Source organism: Castor canadensis, chromosome 8, assembly GCF_047511655.1.
Source record: "Castor canadensis chromosome 8, mCasCan1.hap1v2, whole genome shotgun sequence".
In the NCBI taxonomy this organism is placed as follows: domain Eukaryota; kingdom Metazoa; phylum Chordata; class Mammalia; order Rodentia; family Castoridae; genus Castor; species Castor canadensis.
The window spans coordinates 85,309,545-85,332,287 of NC_133393.1; the positions used below are offsets into that span (position 1 = coordinate 85,309,545).

Sequence of the window (22,743 nt, forward strand, 5' to 3'; positions counted from 1 at the left end):
ATAGTTGGTGAGAATGTAACATGATACAGCTTGAGCTGAGGATGGTGCACACTTGTAATTCCCATGCTCAGAAGGCTGAGGCAGGAAGATCAAGAGTTCAAGGCCAGCCTGGATCACATATGGAGACCCTGTCTAGTGAAGCTGGGTTTGATTCCCAGCACTGAAACAACAACATATATAACTTGGAAAATAGATGATGTTTCCTTGTAATGTTAAACATCCACTTTAGCATATGTCCTAGAAAACTTCACTCGTGTATATTTGCAAGAGAAATGTAAGCACATAATCACAAAAAGACTTGTTCTCATTCATATTCTTCACAGCTTCATCCAGAACAGTCTCCAACTACAAATGACTTATGCTAAGTGTTTTATTATCACTTGGATTCAGATCCACACTACTTTGCCCTGCTTTGTGATACCAGAGGCCAACTCTGTAAACATTTCTCCTCTGTCAACTTGAAAGTGCTGAAGGACCCTGCAAGCTTATATCTACAAGAAAGCACTTCCCTTCAAGGTTCTGGTCTTTTCCCACATTTGTGTTCAGTACAGGGCCACTATGTGGTCGTGCTCATCTCTACTGTGTTCGCTGACAAGCTTAGCCACAGTCTGAAACCGTGTCCTTCCCACTCTCAGGCTGTGATTACAGACCAAGCCACCCAAACCATAAGGAAACCACAGGGCCAGCTTAGTCTATGTCCTTTGGCAAACAGGCTGTGTGACCACTGACACAAGCAGGCAGTGCATGCCTATGGTAACCATGCCCTTTTAAAAGAGGTCTGAATGAAATCCCTGTAAGGGACATGGCATCCTCCCCTAAGTCTTGGGTTCCTTCAAGATTCAGCTTCCCCCATCCTACCTGTTACTTCTAGACCTCTTAGAGTCCCCTTTTATCCTTTGTTGTCACTAACCACCTTCTGCCCACAAAATAATGATATGTGAAAGACAGACACGCTTACTCTTATTTGAACAATATATAATGCATGAAAATATCACATGGTACCTCAAAAATATGCATAATTTTTAGGTTCAATTTCAAAGAAGAGGCCTGGCGTGTAGCTCAGTGGTAGAGTGATAGAGTGTTTGTCTAGCACGGGCAAGGTTGTGGGTTAGATCCTCAGCACGGTGGAAGGGAGGAAGGAAAAAAGGGAGGGAGGCAACTTCTCTGAATCCAGAGTAGAAAGAACAATGCTTTGAGTCCTTGCTAAAGCCATAGCTGTCAGCTGGTTTGCACTGCTATCGTTGCACTCAGCATTAAAATACTAATGTTCACCTGAACACTGGTAACCTACTATTGACCAGTACTCCAGACCCCACCCACCCTTCTCTTCCCTCTGTCCCTCCTTGAGTTGTCTACATGGGCATCCACCCATCTTAACATCTCATAGTTCTGGGCAATGCCAGGGCCACAATGGTGCCCTGACTTTGCCAGCCTGCTCTTACACAACCTCTGTTGCTCCTTGTGGGAACTTCAATCTCCACAGAATCCCAGACTGGTTGTTACATATTTTAAGTACCACTTTTGCCTACATCCTTTTATTATTACTCTTGTTTGAGAGTTTAAGTGAATTTAATTAAGGCTATAGGAATGAGTGTAGGCTTCAGGATCAGACTTGGTTCAGATTAAGGGGAGCAAATTCTAAGTCCCAGGGTCAGGATATGTAAACTGAAGAGAACGATAATAATATCCATTTCATCAGAGTCAGAAATGTGGCTTGGGGCGTGGCTCAACTGGTAGAGCACCTGCCTAGCAAGCTCAAGGCCCTGAGTTCAAACCCCAGTACTGCCCAAAAATAAAATAATAAAATAAAATTTGGGAAAAGCAATGCCATTTTGAGAGGGGAAAGGATCAAATGAGATAATCCTTCAATGTTCAAATGCCTACATTTTCCATATGGAAAACTCTTGATTTTCCTGCCAGACCTGCTTCTTACACAGTTCTGCCTATTTCAGCTCATGGCACCACCATTCACATTTGCTTAGACCCCTAACCAGAGGTCATTTGTGTTTTGTTTACTTTCAAGATCTTAGGCCCCGAGACTTGAGGTGTGGCTCAAGTGGTAGCACACTTGCCTAATAAGTGTGAGGTCAGGAGTTCAATTGCCAGTACCATAGATAGATAGATAGATAAAATAGTTTATTTTAAACATTTTATTTTAAAAATGTAGACCCCAGCAATGAGGTCTATGTTCAAAATACATGTTGACTCCAAGTACTCTGGATCAACTCCATTGCTATCTATCATCCTAGTTCACCAGTCCTCACACTTCTTTGTCTCAAGGCCCCTTTACACTTTTGTTTTCTTTTGTGTCAGGGTCTTGCTAAGTACCCTGGACTGAACCCACACTCTCAATTCTCTTGATTCAACGCCCCCATGCCCAGCCCCTTTATACTCTTGGAAATGACTGCAGACTCCAGAGACCTTTGATTACATGTATTTTATTTACATTAGTATTAGAGATTAGTACTGAGACAAATTTAAAATATTTATTTCTTTACTAATAATATTACCTATGACATGTTAACATAGGTTATACATTTTTTGAAACGTAGTTATACTTTAAAAAATTAGTTAGACTAGTAGCGTTGCTTTACATTTTTTTGCTGGTCTCTGTAATGCCTAGCTTAAAAAATTTAGATTTTCCTATCTATTTCTACATTCATAATCTTCTACAGGATCCCATGTAACCTCTGGAAAACTCTATTCTATGCTCATGAAAGAATAAGAATAAGAACAGCAAACTGGAGGTGTGGTTCATTCAGTAGTACCCCTCTTCTCAAGCATGAATCTGTGAGTTCAAACCCCAGTACCAGAAAGGCAAATGGTGTCTCAGTATTATTATCAAAATAGTTTTGAACTTGCAGTCCCACTAGTATTTCTCAGGATTCCCAGTGGTCCACAGACTATATTTAAATACATATATATGTGTATGTATGTGTATATATATTTTTCAGCATTATAGGGAATTGATGGGACCTTCATCATAGGTGTGGTCCATCACTGACCAAAACATTGCATGCAGGACATGACTGTGTATCTTATCCAGAGTACTTTTATGTTGCTCTGGGGAGACTACCTGTTCTCCACTTTCAGTTGCTACACTCCCAATAAAGCTGCCTCAGCAACAGGTCTTGAGACTGAGAACTGGTGACTGCACCTGAGCCAATCAGCTCATTTTTATCCCCCTGGCCAGTGTGACTGGTTCAGAAGCAGGCAGATATCCATTGCCTTAATCCAATTTGAGTTCATTTTACTCACAGTCCTACCTGGGAGAATCAATATGCTTAACACACAATAGGTGCTCAACAAGAGTACCTAAAAAAGATTTTTGGATGAATGTGAGAATCAAGTATTTGCTTATGTTTCATGAACCCACAGCCAAACACACAAACTCTTCAACACTCTTCATTAAATAAGTTTGAAACTTCAAAAGCTCTTCAAAGAAGTATTGTTGTCATCATCATTACAGTTTTCTGTTCTTCAGGGGAGGTTATATTTGTTTGACACAGGGTCTCACTATGTAGCCCAGGTTGGCTTTGAACTCAAACTCCTCCTGCCTCACATCCCAAGTGCGGGTCTCTTCTTTGAAGATGAGTAGAGCTTAAAGTGAGGGGGACAAGAAGGAAGAAGGATGGGCACTGGAGATGGTGAAGAGAACCTCAGTACAGATTTCCAAAGTCTTCTCAGAAGAGACATAAAATCAGAATGCCCTCCAAAAAAGTTGGATGCTATTTATGCTCTACTTTAAAAGTAAAGACTCTGAAACAGTAGCAAACAAATCCTTCTAAGATTTGCACTGTCAAAAGCAAAAGCCCTTAAAGAGCAGCAAAAAGCATGTGAAATATTTTGAGTATAGGAGTCTCTCTGTCTCTCTCTCTCTTTCTCTCTCTCTCTCTTTCTGTTAGACAGGGTCCAACTATATAGCCCCAAGCTAGCCTCAAACTCAAGCTCCTTCTGCTTCCACCTTCCAAGTGCCCACCACCACACCCAGAAGTCACTTCTTTTATTACACCTCTAGGAAAATACATCATTAGAACCTTCCGATTTGTAAAGACAAAGGCTAGATGAGATTTTCTAACATGGTGTAACAAGCACTGTACAAAAGGAGGGACTTCGATTAGATAACTCCATAGAATTCCTTCTAGGGATTCTATGATTCACATCCTTCCTTTCAGAACAGTTTTTGTTTTGTTTTAATAAAAGGAGAAGGCATTGGCTCCTGAGAGGCAGGAAGGAGGGAGAGAGACATCTCTTCAGGAAAGAGGAAAAGGAGAAAGGAGGAAGGGCGAGCAGGAACTGCAGACCAATTTCATCCAGTTCCCAGTTCTGGTTGTCAGGAAGCTGTTCCTCATTCTCTACTTGGAGTTGGAATATTTCTACAAATCCTTAGCATTACTTCAGATCATCAGCTTGTACCTGACAGCTTTATTCTCTTGGCTCTGGGAAGGGGAAGTAAATCAAAGCCTGACTGCTCAGAACCTGGCAGGGCCACTAAATGATGACGTTCATCCAGGGCTGGGGTGGGCCTGAGCACACTATGGTTATTTCCCTCTACTCTCCATCCATGCTGGCTTCCAGGAGATGTAGCAAGTGGTAGGAGTGACAAGTTTGCCCAGCTGTATTGCACAATGAGTTAGCGGCTCTGGAGCTCAGTCACTGCAGCACAAAAGGCTAGGAAGGGACTGGAGATGTGGCTCAGTGTACAGTGCTTGCCGAGCACGCATGAGACCCTGGGCTCAATCCTCAGCAAAAACAAGAGAGGGGAAGAAGGGGTTTGGGGAGGGAAGATGCTGCAGTGCTGCTCTAGCACTAACCGGTACAGAAAACCCTCCATGCGGTGAGATGCTTGGTTCTTCTGAGAAAGGCCAAATAAGCAACAAGGAAGACACCGACTCTTACATGGGAAGCTGAGAGAATCCTGCAGCTGAAGTCCACCTGTGAGTCCATTGCAATTGATGCTGAGCTGAGGACTGGGACTTACCACGAGCACAGAGCCAAGGGTCCACAGTGGCTGCTGAACCAACTAGGGTTGACCTGAAGTGCAGTTTCAGCATTTGCCTCAAGTCTGTGTTCTCATTAATCCCCTTGTGAGTGTGACAGAAATGCCAAGTTTAAGCTCCTTTCCTTCCCAAGACCATGATTTTTGGCTAACCTTCAGCCTGAGGTGGCCTGAGGCCCTTGAGGGTAGGCTGGCTTCGGGATCCAACATTCTTAGATCTGCCATCCCATACAGCAGTCGTTCACCCACTTCCCCAAATCTTGGCCAACCTTGTTTATACTCTTCTCTGTCACAGAAAAAGTCTTGCCTAACTCCATGGATGCTTGCAGACCCAAGGGTCACAGCATTCTCCTGTTCCAATAGCTAGCTTTCCCTGTTGCAAGAGCCCGCCCCTACAATACTTTTGAGTAAAAAAATCGCTCTTTAGATGGGTGAGTTGGCTCATGCCTGTATTCCTAGTTACTCAGGAGGTAGAGATCAGGAAGATCATGGTTCAAAGCCAGCCCAAGGAAACAGTTTTCTACATCTTATCTCAAAAAAACCCATCACAAAAAGGGGCTGGTGAGTTCAAGCCCCAGTACCACGAAAAGAAAGCAAAAATAGTTGTTCTTTTCAAAATCTGGAATTTATTTTTTGAGACAGGGTCTTGTTACATAGCTCAGACCAGTCAAACTCATGATTCTCCTGCTTCCGCCTCCTGAGTATTGTGATTACAGGCCCACACCTGGCTTGGATTTCTTCTTTTTAATTTGCAAGAATTGCAAGATAATCCATCAGCTAGCTCCCTTCTGAGCGCCTTCTTGCAGTAGAAGTTTTATAGACATTGAATATTGTTTGATTATTCAGCCCTCCGGAAGGGTTTCTAGAGTGCATAGTTGCTTGCCAAGACAATATGTCTTTGAAAAATGATGGTAAGGGCAGAGGTCTAAGTTAGCACTTACCATGTGCTGGGCACTGTTTCAAGTGTGTTATAAATACTACACTTAAATTCTCCCACTTCCATGAGAGGTAGGTACTATTTCTTTTCAGTTGTTTTTCAAGTGAGGAAGTTAAATAACTTACTCAAGGTCACACAGCCAGTGAGTAGAATGGCAGATCAGGGAGGTAAAGTCTCATCAGCCAGGTCTAACCACCATGCCAGGGCTTTCCCGAGGGACCTATGTGAATAGGAAGCACGTGCAGAAGAAACCGTCAGCTGGGATGTGGGCTGGTACCAACAGCTAAAGGCTGGCATCCGCTTGGCCAATGCAACCCATTTTACAGAACTGTAAGGTCCGATGAGGTTCCTCCATGGCTGTTGTGGAGTTAGATGAAAGAGAATAAAGAACTCTTTTTGTGAACTACAGAAAAGACCCAGCACCCCCTCTCTGGCTATCATAAGCAAGGGTGCCTTCTCAATCAGTAAGAGCTTCAGCTGGGTCTAGTGGTTGCCATTAACTCCCTAAAAATCATTAGGATATCCAACCCCACAACCCAGAATGATCCCCATTCTGCTGAACCCTTCCCCAAAAAGCCTGAAGTAAACTCAAATCCTATTATTAGCCCCTCCTAATTCCTTCTTGTCCAGATAAGGCACAGTTCCCCAACCTTGATATAGCAGGTAATAAACCCAATATTATTAATTTATTTTTGCTCTTTTAAAAAATTATGTTGTACTATGGTACATTGTGACATTCACAAAAGTTCTTACAGTGTATCATAGTTGAATTCACACCCTCTACCACTCTCCTTTATCTTCCCTCCCCTCATTCCTGGAATAGTTTCTACAGGCCTCATGTTTGCTTTTTCATACACGAGTACAGAGTATTTCCATCACATTCACCCTCACAACCCTTTCCTTGTATCCTCCCCTCTCCCAATGCTACCAATCACCCCGCCCCAAGACAACACCTGTTTTGCTTTCCTGCTCTCTGTTTTTGAAAGAAGAAAAAAGACATTTTTGTTTGCTTAAGATAGCTGTACAGGTTGTTTCACTGTGACATTTCCATGAACAGATGTATTATAACCTGAATTTTTTTGCAGTTCCGGGGCTTGAACTCAGGGCCTGCACCTTGAGCCACACTCCACCAGCCGTTTTGTGTGATGGGATTTTTCGAGATGGGGTTTCCTGAACTGTTTGCCTGGGGTGTTGGCTTCAAAGTGCAATCCTCTTGATCTCTGCCTCCGGAGTAGCTAGGATTGCAGCTCTGAACACCAGCGACCAGCTGTAACCCGAATAGACACCCAACTCAATTGCCTCAATTGACAGGCCTTCGGGCTGGCCTGCTTTTACACAAGCCTGTTCTCACCTACAGGCCGGAACTTGATGCGTTCCCACGCGCCACCTTGTGGTTGTACCAGAAATAGCAGGAGCTCCCAGGGGCAGGTTCTGGAAAGGCCTATCCTGGAAGTGCTTACTCCTTAGCACTTCTCCATCTTAGCCACTCTCCCGTGTCTTCCATGCAACTCCCATCCTCTGGTGATGCTTCATTTCCTTTGGGACCCTGTAAATTGTATAGCATGCTGGAAAGATTTCTGTAATTTACCCATCTCCAACTCACTTTCACCAGCTGTGAAAGCTTAAGCCTCAGCCTTCACAGGTTCCATGATACACCTGAAAATGGAGAGGACAGTCCACAGAGACTCCTGCTCCACTGTTCGGTGCTAGATGGGAAGTATCCCTACCAACGGCTCTTCTTCCCTAACTTGTCTTCTTCCTATCGTTTAGGCCTTGAGATGAAAGGTGAAGTTGTCCAAACAGCTACATTATTATTCTTACTAACATTCCCAAACACTAATCACAAAAATACAGGAAGGTTTTTTTTGTCATTTTGCTGTGCTGGGTTTGAACCCAGGGCTTTGTGCATGCTAGGTCGGCATGTTGCCACTAGACTACATTTCCAGTTCCTCCTCCCTTTATTATTATTATTTACTATATTTAGAGACAGGGCCTGTGTTGCCCCATGCTGGCTTCAAACTCTGGGACTCAAGTATCCTCCTTCTTCAGCTTCCTGAGGAGCTGGGTCTACAGGCCCAGGCCGCCACACCCATTGGCAACCCTTTTTAAATTGTAAAAGAGTAAAATTTACAAGTAGACTAAGTGGTAAAAGTGCCTCATCATTCTCAACCCCAAATCCGTCTCCTTTCCCTAGTGTTGGGTCTGGGAACCTAAAGGACAGAGGAGTGAGTCTGTCCCATCCCCCATGGAGAGCACTATGAGCCCTGCACCCTGAAGAGGAGTTATAGATTTGCACTCCTGCACCCTGAGGAGGAGACACACGGGCTCATAAATCTGCCACGGGGCTGATAAACAGAATGCTCTCACGTTGTTTTCCCCCATAAGGGGAAAACAGACCAGCTCTTCAAAGAGAGCTCGTGCACGTCCATGACCAAGGAAAGAACCCACCTAACCCTTACGCTAACCCAGAGTGAAAGCATCCATAAAAAGCCCCAGCCTTCACCTGAGCAGGAGCCACCGGTTTCCAGGCTTCTCTGCACTGCTCTAGCTGCAGCCTTTCCTTCTCTAATAAATCTGCCTGTGTGTGCACTATCTGTGTCTTGTGAGCTTATTCCTAAGCCCAGCGAAGACAAGAACCCACATCACTGGCCTGTTAACACTAGAATAAGCACCAACACCATTGTTGCATGCTTCCTTCCTAATAGTTTGCTGGGCTTTCATATTTCTATACGCAAGCTGATTAGTAGATAATAATCACAAACATCTCTTCCACATTGATGCATTTCAGCTACCTTGCCATCTTATTTAATCCTATAACAGTCTCTGACTTACTGTCATTATCCACTTGGGGATGAAGAGCTGGAATTCTAAAGGATCTAAAACATCCAAGTTGCTCCAAACCTGAACAACAGAGCCAGACTTTAAGCTCAAGGTGTCTATGTAGTATCCCAAACTCTCAACTCTACACTGCACCACCTCCCAACCGCAATATCCATATTGCCCAGTGTTTTGGTTTACTCACCGTAGAGCTGGCCGTGTGCAGTCTGTGTATGTGTTCAGTGGTGGCTCTCCATGGCCAAAGGGTGACTCTGTGTAATGAAACCTGGGCTATTGCAAAGCTTCCCTGTGCTAATAAGGACACACACACACACACAAGCGTAGGGAAGAGAACTAGGGGTTTGAAGCTAAAAACTTTGAGATTCATTGACCTGTCTTAGTTCATCAGCTGGGTGAAATTTAATTCAAGAGTATTTTATTGGTGACTTTCTTTTCACATTCCTGACCCACACTGGTTTTTTTTTTTTTTGAAACAGGGGTCTCACTATGTAATCCTGTTTGGTCTTGATTTCAAGATCCTCTTGCCTCAGCCTGCCCAGTGCTGTGATTACTGGTGTGCACTACATACCTGGCTCTAAAGTACTATTCTACTTTTACAAGTACATTCCCTCCTAGGGAATTTGAAATAATGGAGCAAAAGCTATATTAAATGTCTTTGATTATCTGTTTTAAGAATTCTAGGTAGGCTGGTGGAGTGGCTCAGGTGGAAAAGCACCTGTACAGCAAGCATGAAACCCTGAATTTAAACTCCAGAACTACCAAAAAAAAAAAAAAAAGGGGGAGGAATACTAGGTAAACTGATATTTACATCCTGTCCAGCCCTATTAAATGTTGAGACTTGATTAAACTTATTGCACTTTCCATATGCACCAATTTTACTGATCCTAAGATGAAAAAAGTGATACCCAGCATCTTCTTAGCCATTCAGAGGCATCATGAGTTTAAGACAATGTGTGAAGTGCTTTATTTCAACATTTTCATAGACGTATTTCCCGAGAAGAGCCACATAGATAAAGCTATTGATCGACCTCTGTGTGTCTCCAGTCCATCGCTGGTAGCAGGAGCTGACAGTCCTCAGGCCTGGGAATTAAGCAGGGCTCCCCGAGGCTGATGAGGTTGTACATCAAGGCAGGGAAACAGGGGTGAGAAGTGTCAGAAGGAACAACTGGAGACCCTGATAGGGAACAGCATTCAGAATTTAGGAGGTCTTGAAAAGTAAGTCTGAAGGAGGACAAAAGGCAAAGGATTCCCTCCAAAGTCAAGCAGGCAAGTGCCTTGCCACAGTGGCAGTGGGCCAGCAAACAGGCTATTTCTGCTATCTCTGCTGCGGGCCTGGGTTAGTGCATCCACGCTGGGATTCCTGTCCAGCTTTTCTCCAGAAGGTTTTGCTGTGGAGTTGAGGGTAAGTATCTGAGTTCCCAGCAACCAGGACAGGAGCCCCGGGGAGTAAAACGTCTGATCTAATTATATGGTGTGTGTAGGTGTTGTACGTGGTAGGTGTGAGCCCATCTGCTGCTAACAGTGAGTCATTCTTACAAACACAATCAATATTAACACGACTGCATGCATGCAATACCTTGTACAAAAGAGTGGCCTTTCAGGAAAGAATAAGTTTGGGAAGAAAAATAAATCCTTAAACTGACAATGTCTATATGTAATTCTTAACCTTTCCAGGAGAATGACTTGAATTATTTGATTACTACCTAACAATGTGCATTGGTGGTTTTTGGTGTTGGTATATTGACTGGAGGCTGCAGGTCTTTGTAAGACTTCTAAACTTGATATCCCTTTTCTTTTGACAGGGTCCAGCTATGAGGCCTGGGCTGATCTCCAGGTCACAATCCTCCTGCCTCAGCCTCCTGAGTGCTGGGATCATAGATGTACACTTGATATTTGCTAACTTACAACATTTTTTACAACACCCACAAAGAATAAAGAGTAGGAAGAATTTTTGCAACATTTTAAGAAGAGTTTATGGTTTCTGGAATTTCTGGGAATTCTGACCTCTCTTTTCTGAATCACAAAGCCTGACATCTGCCTTGAATTTGAAAACATTGTCCAAGTTTAATGCTCTCTGTTGTACTTAAGAAGATTAAAGTTTTACTGCTGTGGAAAAGCACAACCTTACAAGTGTATGTGGGTCCTAAATTGTAACAGAGACTGAAGTCCAAATATGGGGTGAAGGTGGGGGTAAGTTCTTCCTTCTGTAGAGGATGACCTCTAATTAGAATATTTTCTTCAGGTTAAGGAATATTTGAGGAACGATTATATAGATTAAAATGCTTGGATAGTTACATTTTTGATAGTATCACAAGGATATGAAAGTTTTATTTTATTTCTCCCTGTTAGCAGGAATTTATAGAATCCAAGACAGTAAGTTGAAATGGAAAGATGAAATAAATTATATAGAAAGTTCCTCTGTTTGCAATAAAAAGTGAGTGACTGTGACTATGCAATCCTGTATGTTCAAAAATATTACTGCATATTCAGCACTTCATTTTGTTTTCCGTGATAGAAGAAGACTACATCTGCCAGAATTCCCTTGAATGAACCGCCTCTCAGAATCTTTCAGGTTGGCTCTTTCTTCATCTGTATGATTGGAAATGAAGGTGCTGAGAGGGCAGACACACACGATAGGAAAGTCATGATCCTGGAATTTGCTGTGTAGAGAAGAGCTGCTCTGACTAGGAACAGCAGCTTGAATGACAAAGCAGGGCTGAGGCAGGAGGATCACCAGTTCAAGACTAACTGGGTACACAGAGAGATCCAGTGTCCAAAAACAAAATAAAACCCACCGAAGGCTGGGGGCATGACTCAAATCACATATGCCTACCTAGCAATCTTGAGGCCCTGAGTTCAAACCATGGTACTGCCAACAAACAAAAAAACCACTAAACAAAAACAACAAAAATCCAGACTTTTATATTGTTATGCCTCTGAGAGCTCACTGTTTAAGATCATACCAACCTGGGGAAGATCACCATGTGGGATTGCAACTGCAGGCGTACCCCAGAGGCCCAACTCCAACATGTCAGGTGCAGCCACTTTCACCTATACGCCAAAGAATGAAATGAATACTGGTGAAGTGCAGACAAAGAAGCTTTATTATACAGCACAGGCTTGGCATGAGAAGAATTGGGGATAGGGGGTAAGAGGTGCATAATTTTTAGACAGTCTGTCACAGGTGTAGTCCAGGGGTCAAAGGTGGGCATGGACCTGTTGACCAGCTTCTCAGGATTGGTTAGGTAAGGCCTGATATGATAATAAAGTTATTGGTGGCTGGGGGATAACTTCCACTTTTGTCACAAGATGTATCCATCAGTCCTGTCCTTCCTGAATTTCAAGGTGACCACAAAGACATGAGCAAAAACATATGAAATGGAGCTGGGACAGCAAGCTTTATGCTGCTTCCTATTAACATGTGGGCTCAAGTAAAGAGGAAGTATTTTTTAGCAAAAGCAGTTTCTAAGTACCTGTTACAGGATTGACATAAAGGCATGGCAGTTGACAACAAACAATAGCACATAAGGCACACTGCAGGAAGTGTATCCTCAACACTTGGAAATCATAAGCTCACTGAGAAATCAATCAATAAAGTCAACATTTAATAGATCCTGCTACCATCTGTTGAAATAACCTCATTAAACCATTGGCCTCCATCATTGCTTCTGTGCCTATTTGTTCATTATAGCTGAATAAATGGCAAGGTATTGTCCTTTGTACAATAAGCTCTCAGGTTTGGCCATGTCTGACCAAAGCTGGTTTTTGACCTTAGTAAGAAGGGCCAACCTGGAAGGTGAGGTTCCCCACCACCCTCTGCTTCCCAGTAAGGTTGTCAGCAGTAGCAGCTCAGTTTACCACCAACAGTTCTCATTGCAGACCAAGTTGTCTTTTTAGTGGTTTAAAGTGATTTAGTCCGTTAAAAAAAAAAGCAGGCAGTCACCAAGAGGAACCATGCTGGAAGGGACATGCAGCCTTAGTGCAAGAGAAGAGGGCCCTGCCAGCATGATGTGGTGACAGGGTGTCTTCATGGGGAGCAGAGTCAGGGGAACTGTGGGGGAGTGGGTGGTCCCATTTTGACAGAGGGCTTGGTTTAGTCCAAAATCTGATCCCTCTTCTTGTGAAGATAAATGTTAAGTGTCACAGTTTATCTAATTTAAAGACATAAAAATCTAAGGCCGGACTCTTAGATTTAGTGTTTCAGACAGCAAAGCGATAAGATCATCTACTTTAGCAAATAAAAGCTTCTGGGGCAAAGTCAGAACTGGAGTAGTTCAGCAGGCTCTTGAGAGAGTGAAGTAAGTTAATTAACCCCAAACTACACTGAAAAGCACTTATACAAGGTATGCTAGCATTGCAGCAGAAACCCAATTCCATTCAGAATCTCTAGCAGTCTGTAGGTCACAAATTCTAATCTGTAAATGTGCAACTGAACACACAGGTTAAGCAGCAGGTTGCTTTTTCTTTCATAAGCCACACTGAGAATGACCTCTCTTTGTAAGTCCCATAGCCAGGCAGTTAGGGGCTGATGGTGCCCCCTGGTGGCCCCCATGTGGAGTCACCTGACTAGGCGGGCTTCCTCACATTGTATGGGACATCGCTTTACTCTTGTACATATGTATGCATTTCTGAGAATCAAAAGTGAAAAACTGGGTTCATATCTATGCATGAATTGATAAGTTATGGGAGTTCTCATTCCCAGAGAAATAAAATGGCTGATCAAGTCTTCATTTTATTTCACAATCTTCAAATGCATTCAGAAGTTCTAATAGTTGTACAAGTTCTTTAATTTTTCTCTTCATTCACAGCTGGTTAGTGAGCATTCGACTGAGATGAAGGATGCAACCCTTTGAGGGTCATCTCTGTCTCAACCTTATTCTGTTCATGTGGTCTACATACTAACTTTATTTTAATTTTTTTCTTCATTTTTAAAATTTTCTCATTTATTCACTTATTTTTGTGCTGATGGAGATGAAACTCAGAGCTAGGCAAGCTCCCTACCACTGAACCACACCCCTGACCCCTCTCATTTTTTAAAAGGAAAAAAAGCAAAGAGACAAACAATGCCAAAAGAGACAGCACATTGGCTGGCAGGAACCTCCATGCAAGGACTCAACTCCATATTCGCTGAGACCAGTGTTCAAACGTGCAGGTGTGACAGGAGCAGTGGAAGGAAGTCTGTTAGTCCAGGACTGATTAGGATTCTTATATTTCCTTTTGGAGTCTCTCTATTCTGTCCCTATCTCCCAGGTTCCCCATGTGGGAATGGAACTCCGAGTCTCATTTTATCTTTTTTTTTTGAACTGGGTTTGAACTCAGGGCTTCATGCTTGCAAAGCAGGTGCTCTACCACTTGAGCCACACTTCCAGTCCACCTAAACCTTATATCTTCAGGATGGGTTAATTCCATTCCAGACAACATTTTTTATCTTACATGTATACACATCCTTTTGAGAAAAATATACTTTTCTTTTGTCTTCTGTCTCTATTTTATTTTCATGTACAGGTCTAAAAACCCTTCTGATAATGGCTAAGAGAGAAAAAAGGTCACAAAAGTCCCAGAGTGAAATACAACTTTCAAAAAAAGAAAGGAAAACAAAACAAAACAAAAGGTTAGAGCATCAACCTTTAACATACTCAGATGGTTCTTTTCATCTTGTCAAATGTGAATATTCTTCATCCATTTAAAATCTACCCTGTTTTTCTTCAAGTACCAAGTATCAAGATAAATAAGAAGTTACTGGCTATATTTTATTACTGCTTTATTTTTTCTGTCATTACAATAGAATAGTCTCAACATTATTTTTATTTTTTAGTTCTTGTATTCACATGTGCATACATTGTTTGGGTTATTTCTCCACCCTGCCCCCTACTCCCATCTTCCCCCCCCGCCCCGCTCAGTTCCAGGCAGGTCCTGTTCTGCCCTTATCACTGATTTTGTTGAAGAATAGACATAAGCATAGTAAGGACGACAAAGCGTTTTTGTTAGTTGAGTTAAGGATAGCTATACAGAGAGATTCCTACTATTGTTTTCATGTACCCATGTGTTACGACCCATGTTGATTCAACTCTAACTGATCTTTACATTGGTTCCTGATCCCCTGTTAGTGATAACCTGTCATTTTAAGGTTTCTGTATTAGTTCCTCTGGAGTGGGGACATCAAACGCTTTCATGTTATGGATTTTCTACCTATTCCTATATCTCCCGTGTGTGCTCTCCCCTTGTAATGTGATCCAAATCCAACCACATTGCTGCATTTGCCCTAGATCTAAAGTCTGCATATGAGGGAGAACATACAATTTTTGGTCTTCTGGGCCTGGCTAACCTCGCTCAGAATGATGTTCTCCAGTTCTATCCATTTACCTGCAAATGATAAGCTTTCATTTTTCTTCATGGCTGAGTAAAATTCCATTGTGTACAAGTACCACATTTTCTTGATCCATCTTGGTTGGGGCAATCTTGGTTGTTTCCATAACTTGGCTATTGTGAATAGTGCTGCAATAAACATGGATGTGCAGGTGCCTATGGAGTAACCTGTGTTGCATTCCTTTGGGTATATCCCCAGGAGTGGGATTGCTGGATCATATGGAAGGTCTATGTTTAGATTTTCAAGAAGTCTCCAAATTTTTTTCCAGAGTGGTTGCACCAGCTTGCATTCCCACCATCAGTAGATTAGGGTTCCTTTTTCCCCGCATCCTTGCCAACACACGTTGGTGGTGGTGTTTTTGGTGATAGCTATTCTAACAGGTGAGGTGGAATCTTAGTGTGGTTTTGATTTGCATCTTATTTATAGCCAGAGATGGTGACCACTTTTTCATGTGTTTTTTGGCCATTTGAATTCCTTCTTTTGAAAAAGTTCTGTGTAGTTCAGTTGCCCATTTTTTAATTGGTTCATTGATTTTAGGAGAGTTTAGTTTCTTAAGTTCCTTGTATATTCTGGTTATCAGTCCCTTGTCTGATGTATAGCTGGTAAATATTTTCTCCCACTCTGTGGGTGGTATTTTCAGTTTAGAAACAATTTCTTTTCTTGTGCAGAAGCTTTTTAATCTTATGAAGTTCCATTTGTCCATCCTTTCTCTTAGTTTCTGGGCTGCTGGGGTTCTATTGAGGAAGTCTTTGCCTATACCTATTTGTTCCAGAGTGTTTACTTCTCCTTCCTGTAGTGACTCCAGAGTTTCAGGTCTGATATTTAGGTCCTTGATCCATTTTGAGTTGATACTAGTACAGGGTGATAGACATGGATCTAGTTTCAGTTTCTTGCAGATGAGTAACCACTTTTCCCAGCAACATTTGTTGAAGAGGCTGTGTTTTCTCCATTGTATATTTTTGACACCTTTGTCAAAAATGAGGTGTGTATAGTTGTGTGGATTCATATCCGGGTCCTCTATTTCTGTTCCAGTGGTCTTCATGTCTGGTTTTATGCCAATAGCATGCTGTTTTTATTGCTATCGCTTTGTAACATACTTTGAAGTCAGGTATTGTGATACCTCCAGCATTGCTCTTTTTGCTGAGTATTGCCTTGGCTATTTGCAGTCTCTTGTGTTTCCAAATGAGCTTTAGGATAGATGTTTTCAATCTCTGGGATGAAAGTCATTGGAATTTTGATGGGAATTGCATTAAACATGTAGATTGCTTTCGGTAGTATAGCCATTTTTACTATGTTGATTCTTTCAATCCATGAGCACAGGAGGTCTTTCCATCTTCTGTAGTCTTCCTCAATCTCTTTCTTGAGGAGTTTGTAATTCTCCTTGTAGAGGTCGTTCACATCCTTTGTTAAATTTACTCCTAGGTATTTGATTTTTTTTTGAGGCTATTGTGAATGGAATTGTTTTCATGTATTCCTTCTCAGTTTGTTCACTGTTGGTGTATAGAAAAGCTAATGATTTTTGTAGGTTTATTTTGTCTCCTGCCACCTCACTGTAGCTGTTTATGGTGTCTAAGAGTTTTTGGGCCTTTAAGGTATAAGATCATATCGTCTGCAAATAAGAATAATTTTGACAGTTTCTTTACCTATTTGTATTCCTTTTATTTCTTCTTCTTGCCTAATTGCTTTGGCTAGATATTCCAGTACTATCAACATTGCTTTTAAACTGAACATGTGCCAATCTTACATGATAGCCTGGGAACTAAGCATCATTTATGACCAGGTTTCTCTGTAAAGACAACCTCCAACTCCCCAAAAACAACAGAAGAGGACTCCCTGTGCTAAGCTGATAATAATTCTAGCTGATCTGACTCGTGTAGCGATATTTATTGGTAGTTTGAATAATTATTATTAATATTTATTAAATGTTTCTAGGTTCCTGGTCCCGTTTGCAGAACCCTGTGTGCATTGTCTTATTTAATCCTCAGCAGCATCCTACAAAGTAGAGCCTTCATCCTATTTTATAAACAAGGACATAAACTTAGAGAGCCTACATTACTTAAAGCTCAGAGCTATATTAAGTAGCGGAACAGTTTGACCTCTATGCTCTGTTCTTTTAACAGGATTTTTTCTGTAACACAAGCCATATATTGGACCTTATAACATATACATAGAAACTACTGAAATTCATACTAAAACTCCTTAAAAGTAGGCACTATGTTTTACTCATTTTTGTTCTTCCCACAGTGTCTACCCCTAGCAGATTCTCATTAGATAGTTATTGACAACTGAGTTATCTGGGGATGCTAGTCTTTAATGGTTATTATTATATGCATTGTTTCTTTCTTTCTTTTTTTCCCCAGACTAGCCTTGAACTTGTAATCCTCCTGCCTCAACCTCTTGAGTGCTGGGGTTATGAGTTTGCCACTGTCTCAGGATATAAATGTTGATCAAGAGAGCTGAAAAGTGACTCAGAGCACTGGAATAGGTGATGTCCCATTAGACAACTGGGCTTGGTTATGGGAGGGGGTGAGCTTAGGTGACCTGTTGCAGTACCTGATCAGATCAAGGTAACCAAGATCTGGTCCTACTTATTCAGCAGCAGTGTCCACAGATCTGTTCTAAACCTTGGGTGCCACCTGTCACTGAAAAATCTGGGTCCCCATTGTGGATGTTGTGTACTCTTGTTGAAGGAGCCTACATTAGTCTGGGTTCTTCAGAGAAATAAGGGGTGTGTGTGTGTGTGTGTGTGTGTGTGTGTGAGAGAGAGAGAGAGAGAGAGAGATTTATTGTAAGAGTTGGAGCACACGATAGAACTTGTAAATTCTTGCTGTGACTCTGTATTTAAAACATTATCTCCTTTCTCATTACTGAGTTTAAAATCCTTAAAGGCTAATGGAATATAGTATGGTGTTTAGGGGCACAGCTCTGGAACCAGGTTTTTTGATATGGAGTCTCATTATATTGCCCAGGCTGGGCTTGAACTCTTGGAATTAAGGGAGTCTCTCTCTCTTTCTCTCTCTCTTTCTCTCTTTTTAAATATGGACTGCTTCACAAAGTTACGTGTCATCCTTGTGCAGGGGCCATGCTAATCTTCTCTGTATCATTCCAATTTTAGTATATGTGCTGCTAGAGAGAGCATGCAATTAAGGGATTCTCTTGTCTCATCCTCTAGAGTAGCTAGGACTGCAGATTTGGCCACCATGCCAGCTTACTGCAAATTATTTATGTGACCTTGGGCAAATTACTTACCCTCCCTATACTTTCATTTCTTTACCTGTAAAACAAAGATCACTCAACACTCAGGAGGCTGAGACAGGAGGACTGCACATTCAATGCCAGTCTGGACTACCATAGTGAGACCATTTCAAAAACAATGAAAACACCAGAAATTGTAACAGTACCTATATTCTAGACTTATTTTGAAATTAAAAAAAAACAATTTATGTGTTCAAGGCCAGCCTGGGCTACACAGCAGGATTCTGTGTCAAGATATTACTTATGGGGTTGGAGGTGTCCCGAGTTCGAAGCTTATTTCTTGGTTCCAAGTTCACATTTCATCAGCTGCCTCTCCTAGGCCATCTGAATGAGGGAGGCAGGGTCACATAATGAAGACACTGGTAGGAACCCAATTCTCTAGATCAGGTCAGGGACTCTTATGGCCTGGGGGAGGGAAGTGGAAGGTGTGTTAAGGAGGCAGCCTCACAGGGGCCACTGTTTATGATGCCTTGCATGAATCTTGCCAATCAGAAAGATGCAGAGGGAGCCCAAATAATTTACATAGGCCCTTTGTCCTCAAGTAGGAGGAGCATTAACTCCTCACTCCCTAAGTGTGGGCTGTGCATAGCGACTTTCTTTCAAACAATGTAGGACAGAAAGAGGGGAAAGAGGAACTTTACAGTGGAGAAATATGTCAAACAGCACCTCAGACAGGTGACCACGATCAACATGAGTAATCACAGATCATGCTGATAGAATGCACTCTTGATGTAATGAAAACAGCCATTTACTTCTGTGATCTTTCTTCTATAACCTAAACCTCTGTAAAATACTGAGAAAAACATCAGATGAGTTCTAATGGAAGCATTCTATAAAACATCTGACTAGTTTCCCTTAACACTGTCAAGGTTATCAAAGACAAGAAAAGTCTTACAAACTGTCACAGCTAAGAGGAGCCTAAGTAGTTAAGAGGACACCTATGCAATGTGGTGTCCTAAAACTACTCTCCTTCCTTCCTTTTTAGTAGTAGTGGGGTTTGAACTTTATCCTTGCCAGGCAAAATGAACCATGCCTCTATCATTTTATGCTCTGGTTATTTTGGTGATAGGGCCTTTCTTTTTTCCCAGGCTGGCATAGACTGCTATTTCCTATTTTATGCTTTTCGCTGACATGCAATGTCAGATGTGTATCACCACACCCAGCTTTTTTCCATTGAGATGGGGTCTCACAAACTTTTTTGCCTGAGCTGGCCTGAAGATGTGATCCTCCTAATCTCAGCCTCCCATGTAGTTTAGGATGACAGACACATACCACTTTGCCCAGCTATTGTTTGAGATGGGGGTCTCATCAATTTTGTCCAGGCTATCCTCAAACAGCCATTTTCCCAATCTCAGTCTCCCAAATAAGTAGGATTACAGGTGTGAGCCACTGGTGCCTGGCTTCTTGTTTGTTTTCTTGATGATAGCCGTTCTGACTGGTGTGGGATGAGACCTCAAAATATAGTTTTGATTTGCATTTCCTTTATGACTAAGGCTGTGGATATCTCTTTGTGTATTTAATGGCCATTTTCACTTTTTTTGTAGGACTAGGGGTTGACTCAAGGCTTCAAGCTTTGCAATATTTGCATTTCTTTTAAAAGCCATCTGTTTAATTCATTTTGCTTACTAAATAATGGGGTTATTTGTCCTTTTGGTGTTTAAATTTTTGAGGTATTCATATATTCTGAATATTAATTCCTTGTCAAATGAATAGCTGATAATGACTTTCTCCCATTCTGTAGGCTGTCTGTTCACTTTGGTAATTGTTTTTTTTTTTTTGTCACACAGAAGCTTTTTAATTTGATGCAGTCTTAGTGTTCAACTGCTGCTATCATTTCCTGAGCAATTGGACTGTTCAGAAAATTGTTGCCCATGCTCACATCTTATAATGTTTTTCTTATTTTTTTCTCTAGTAGTTTCAAATTTTACATTGAAGACTGATCCATTTTGCATCAATGTTTGTACTGGGTGAGAGACAGGGATCTAGTTTTAGATTTCTACATTTAGAAGCACTGTATAAACACCAAAGTGAAACAAAGAACATGATTAATAAAGAGATAAATGAACTCAGGATGAAAATAGACAACATTAAACAGGAAGAGACTCAGGATATGGAAAACCTCAGAAAAAAGAACGAAGCAGAATTGCAAAACAAAATGGAAGGCCAATCCAGCAGAACAGAACAAACAGAAGACAGAATCTCAGTACTCGAAGATGAAATGGTAAATAAAGGAAAAACTGAAGAACTATTGGTTAAATAACTCAAGACCTGTGAAAAGAAAATGCAAGAATTCACTGATTCCATCAAAAGACCAAACCTGAGAATCATGGGCATTGAAGAAGGAGAAGAGGTGCAAGCAAAGGGAATGCACAATATATTAAACAAAATAATGACAGAAAATTTCCCAAATCTAGAGAAATCTATTCCCATACAGATGCAAGAGGCCTCCAGAACACCAAACAGACCAGATCAAAATAGAACTACCCCATGGCATATTATCATTAAAACAACAAGTACAGAGACCCGAGAAAGAATATTGAAGGCTGTAAGAGAGAAAAAACAAATAACATACAAAGGTAAACCCATCAAAATCACAGCAGACTTCTCAACAGAAACATTAAAAGCAAGAAGAGCTTGGGGTGAGATCTTCTGGGCCCTGAACGAAAATAACTTCAACCCTAGGATACTCTCTCCCCAGTAAAACTATCATTCAAAATAGATGGAGCAATAAAAGTCTTCCATGATAAGCAGAAACTAAAACAATATGTGACCACACTACAAAAGATTCTTCAAGGGATTCTGCACACAGAAAGTGAAACCGAACATAACCAAGAAAGGGCAGGCAGCACCAAACTACAGGAAAAGAAAAGCAAGAAAGTAGAGAGTAACCTCAACGTAGGTACCAAACCTTCAAATAACTAAGACAACTAAACAACAGGAATCACCACATACCCATCAGTACTAACACTTAATGTTAATGGACTTAACTCCTCCGTCAAAAGGCACCGTTTGACGAAATGGATTAAAAAGGAAGATCCAACAATTTGTTGCTTACAGGAGACCCATCTCACTGACAGAAATAAGCATAGGCTTAGGATGAAAGGCTGGAAGAAGATTTACCAAGCCAATGGCCCCCCAAAACAGGCAGGAGTAGCAATACTTATCTCTGACAAAGTAGACCTCAAACCTACATTGATCAAACGAGATAAAGAAGGACATTGCATACTAATAAAAGGGGAAATAGACCAAAAGGAAATAACAATTATCAACCTAAATGCACCCAATGTCAACACACCTAATTTCATCAAACATACCCCGAAAGACCTAAAAGCATATATTAACTCCAACACAGTGGTCGTGGGAGACTTTAACACCCCATTATCATCAATAGATAAGTCATCCAAACAAAAAATCAATAAAGAAATCCTAGCTCTAAAATATACCATAGATCTAATCAACCTACTTGATGTCTACAGACATGAAGACCAGTGGAACAGAATAGAGGATCCAGATATGAAGCCACACAACTATAACCAACTTGTCTTTGACAAACGTGCTAAAAATATACGATGGAGAAAAGACAGCCTCTTCAACAAAAACTGCTGGGAAAACTGGTTAGCAGTCTGCAAAAAACTGAAACTAGATCCATGTCTATCACTCTATACCAAGATTAATTCAAAATGGATCAAGGATCTTAATATCAGACCCCAAACTCTAAAGTTGGTACAGGAAAGAGTAGGAAATACTCTGGAATTAATAGGTATAAGCAAGAACTTTGTCAATGGAACCCGAGCAGCACAGCAACTAAGAGATAGCATTGATAAATGGGACTTCATAAAACTAAAAAGCTTCTGCTCAACAAAAGAAATGGTCTCTAAACTGAAGAGACCACCCACAGAGTGGGAGAAAATATTTGCCAGTTACACATCAGACAAAGGACTGATAACCAGAATATATAGGGAACTTAAAAAACTAAATTCTCCCAAAATTAATGAACCAATAAAGAAATGGGCAAGTGAACTAAACAGAACTTTCTCAAAAGAAGAAATTCAAATGGCCAAAAAAACACATGAAAAAATGCTCACCATCTGTAGCCATAAAGGAAATACAAATTAAAACCGCACTAAGATTCCACCTCACCCCTGTTAGAATAGCCATCATCAGCAACACCACTAACAACAGGTGTTGGAGAGGATGTGGGGAAAAAGGAACCCTTTTACACTGCTGGTAGGAATGTAAACTAGTACAACCACTCTGGAAAAAAATTTGGAGGCTACTAAGGAAGGAAAACATTGATCTACCATGTGATCCAGCAATACCACTCTTGGGGATATACCCAAAAGACTG

At 41.4% G+C, this 22,743-nt stretch overlaps 1 non-coding gene across 1 annotated transcript; it reads right to left on the reverse strand.

Moving 5' to 3' along the window:
- Positions 1-18,173: 18,173 nt before the first annotated feature.
- LOC141426013 (U6 spliceosomal RNA) lies at positions 18,174-18,280 on the reverse strand. The gene has a single exon (XR_012451127.1). It is a non-coding gene; the product is annotated as a U6 spliceosomal RNA (small nuclear RNA).
- Positions 18,281-22,743: the final 4,463 nt, after the last annotated feature.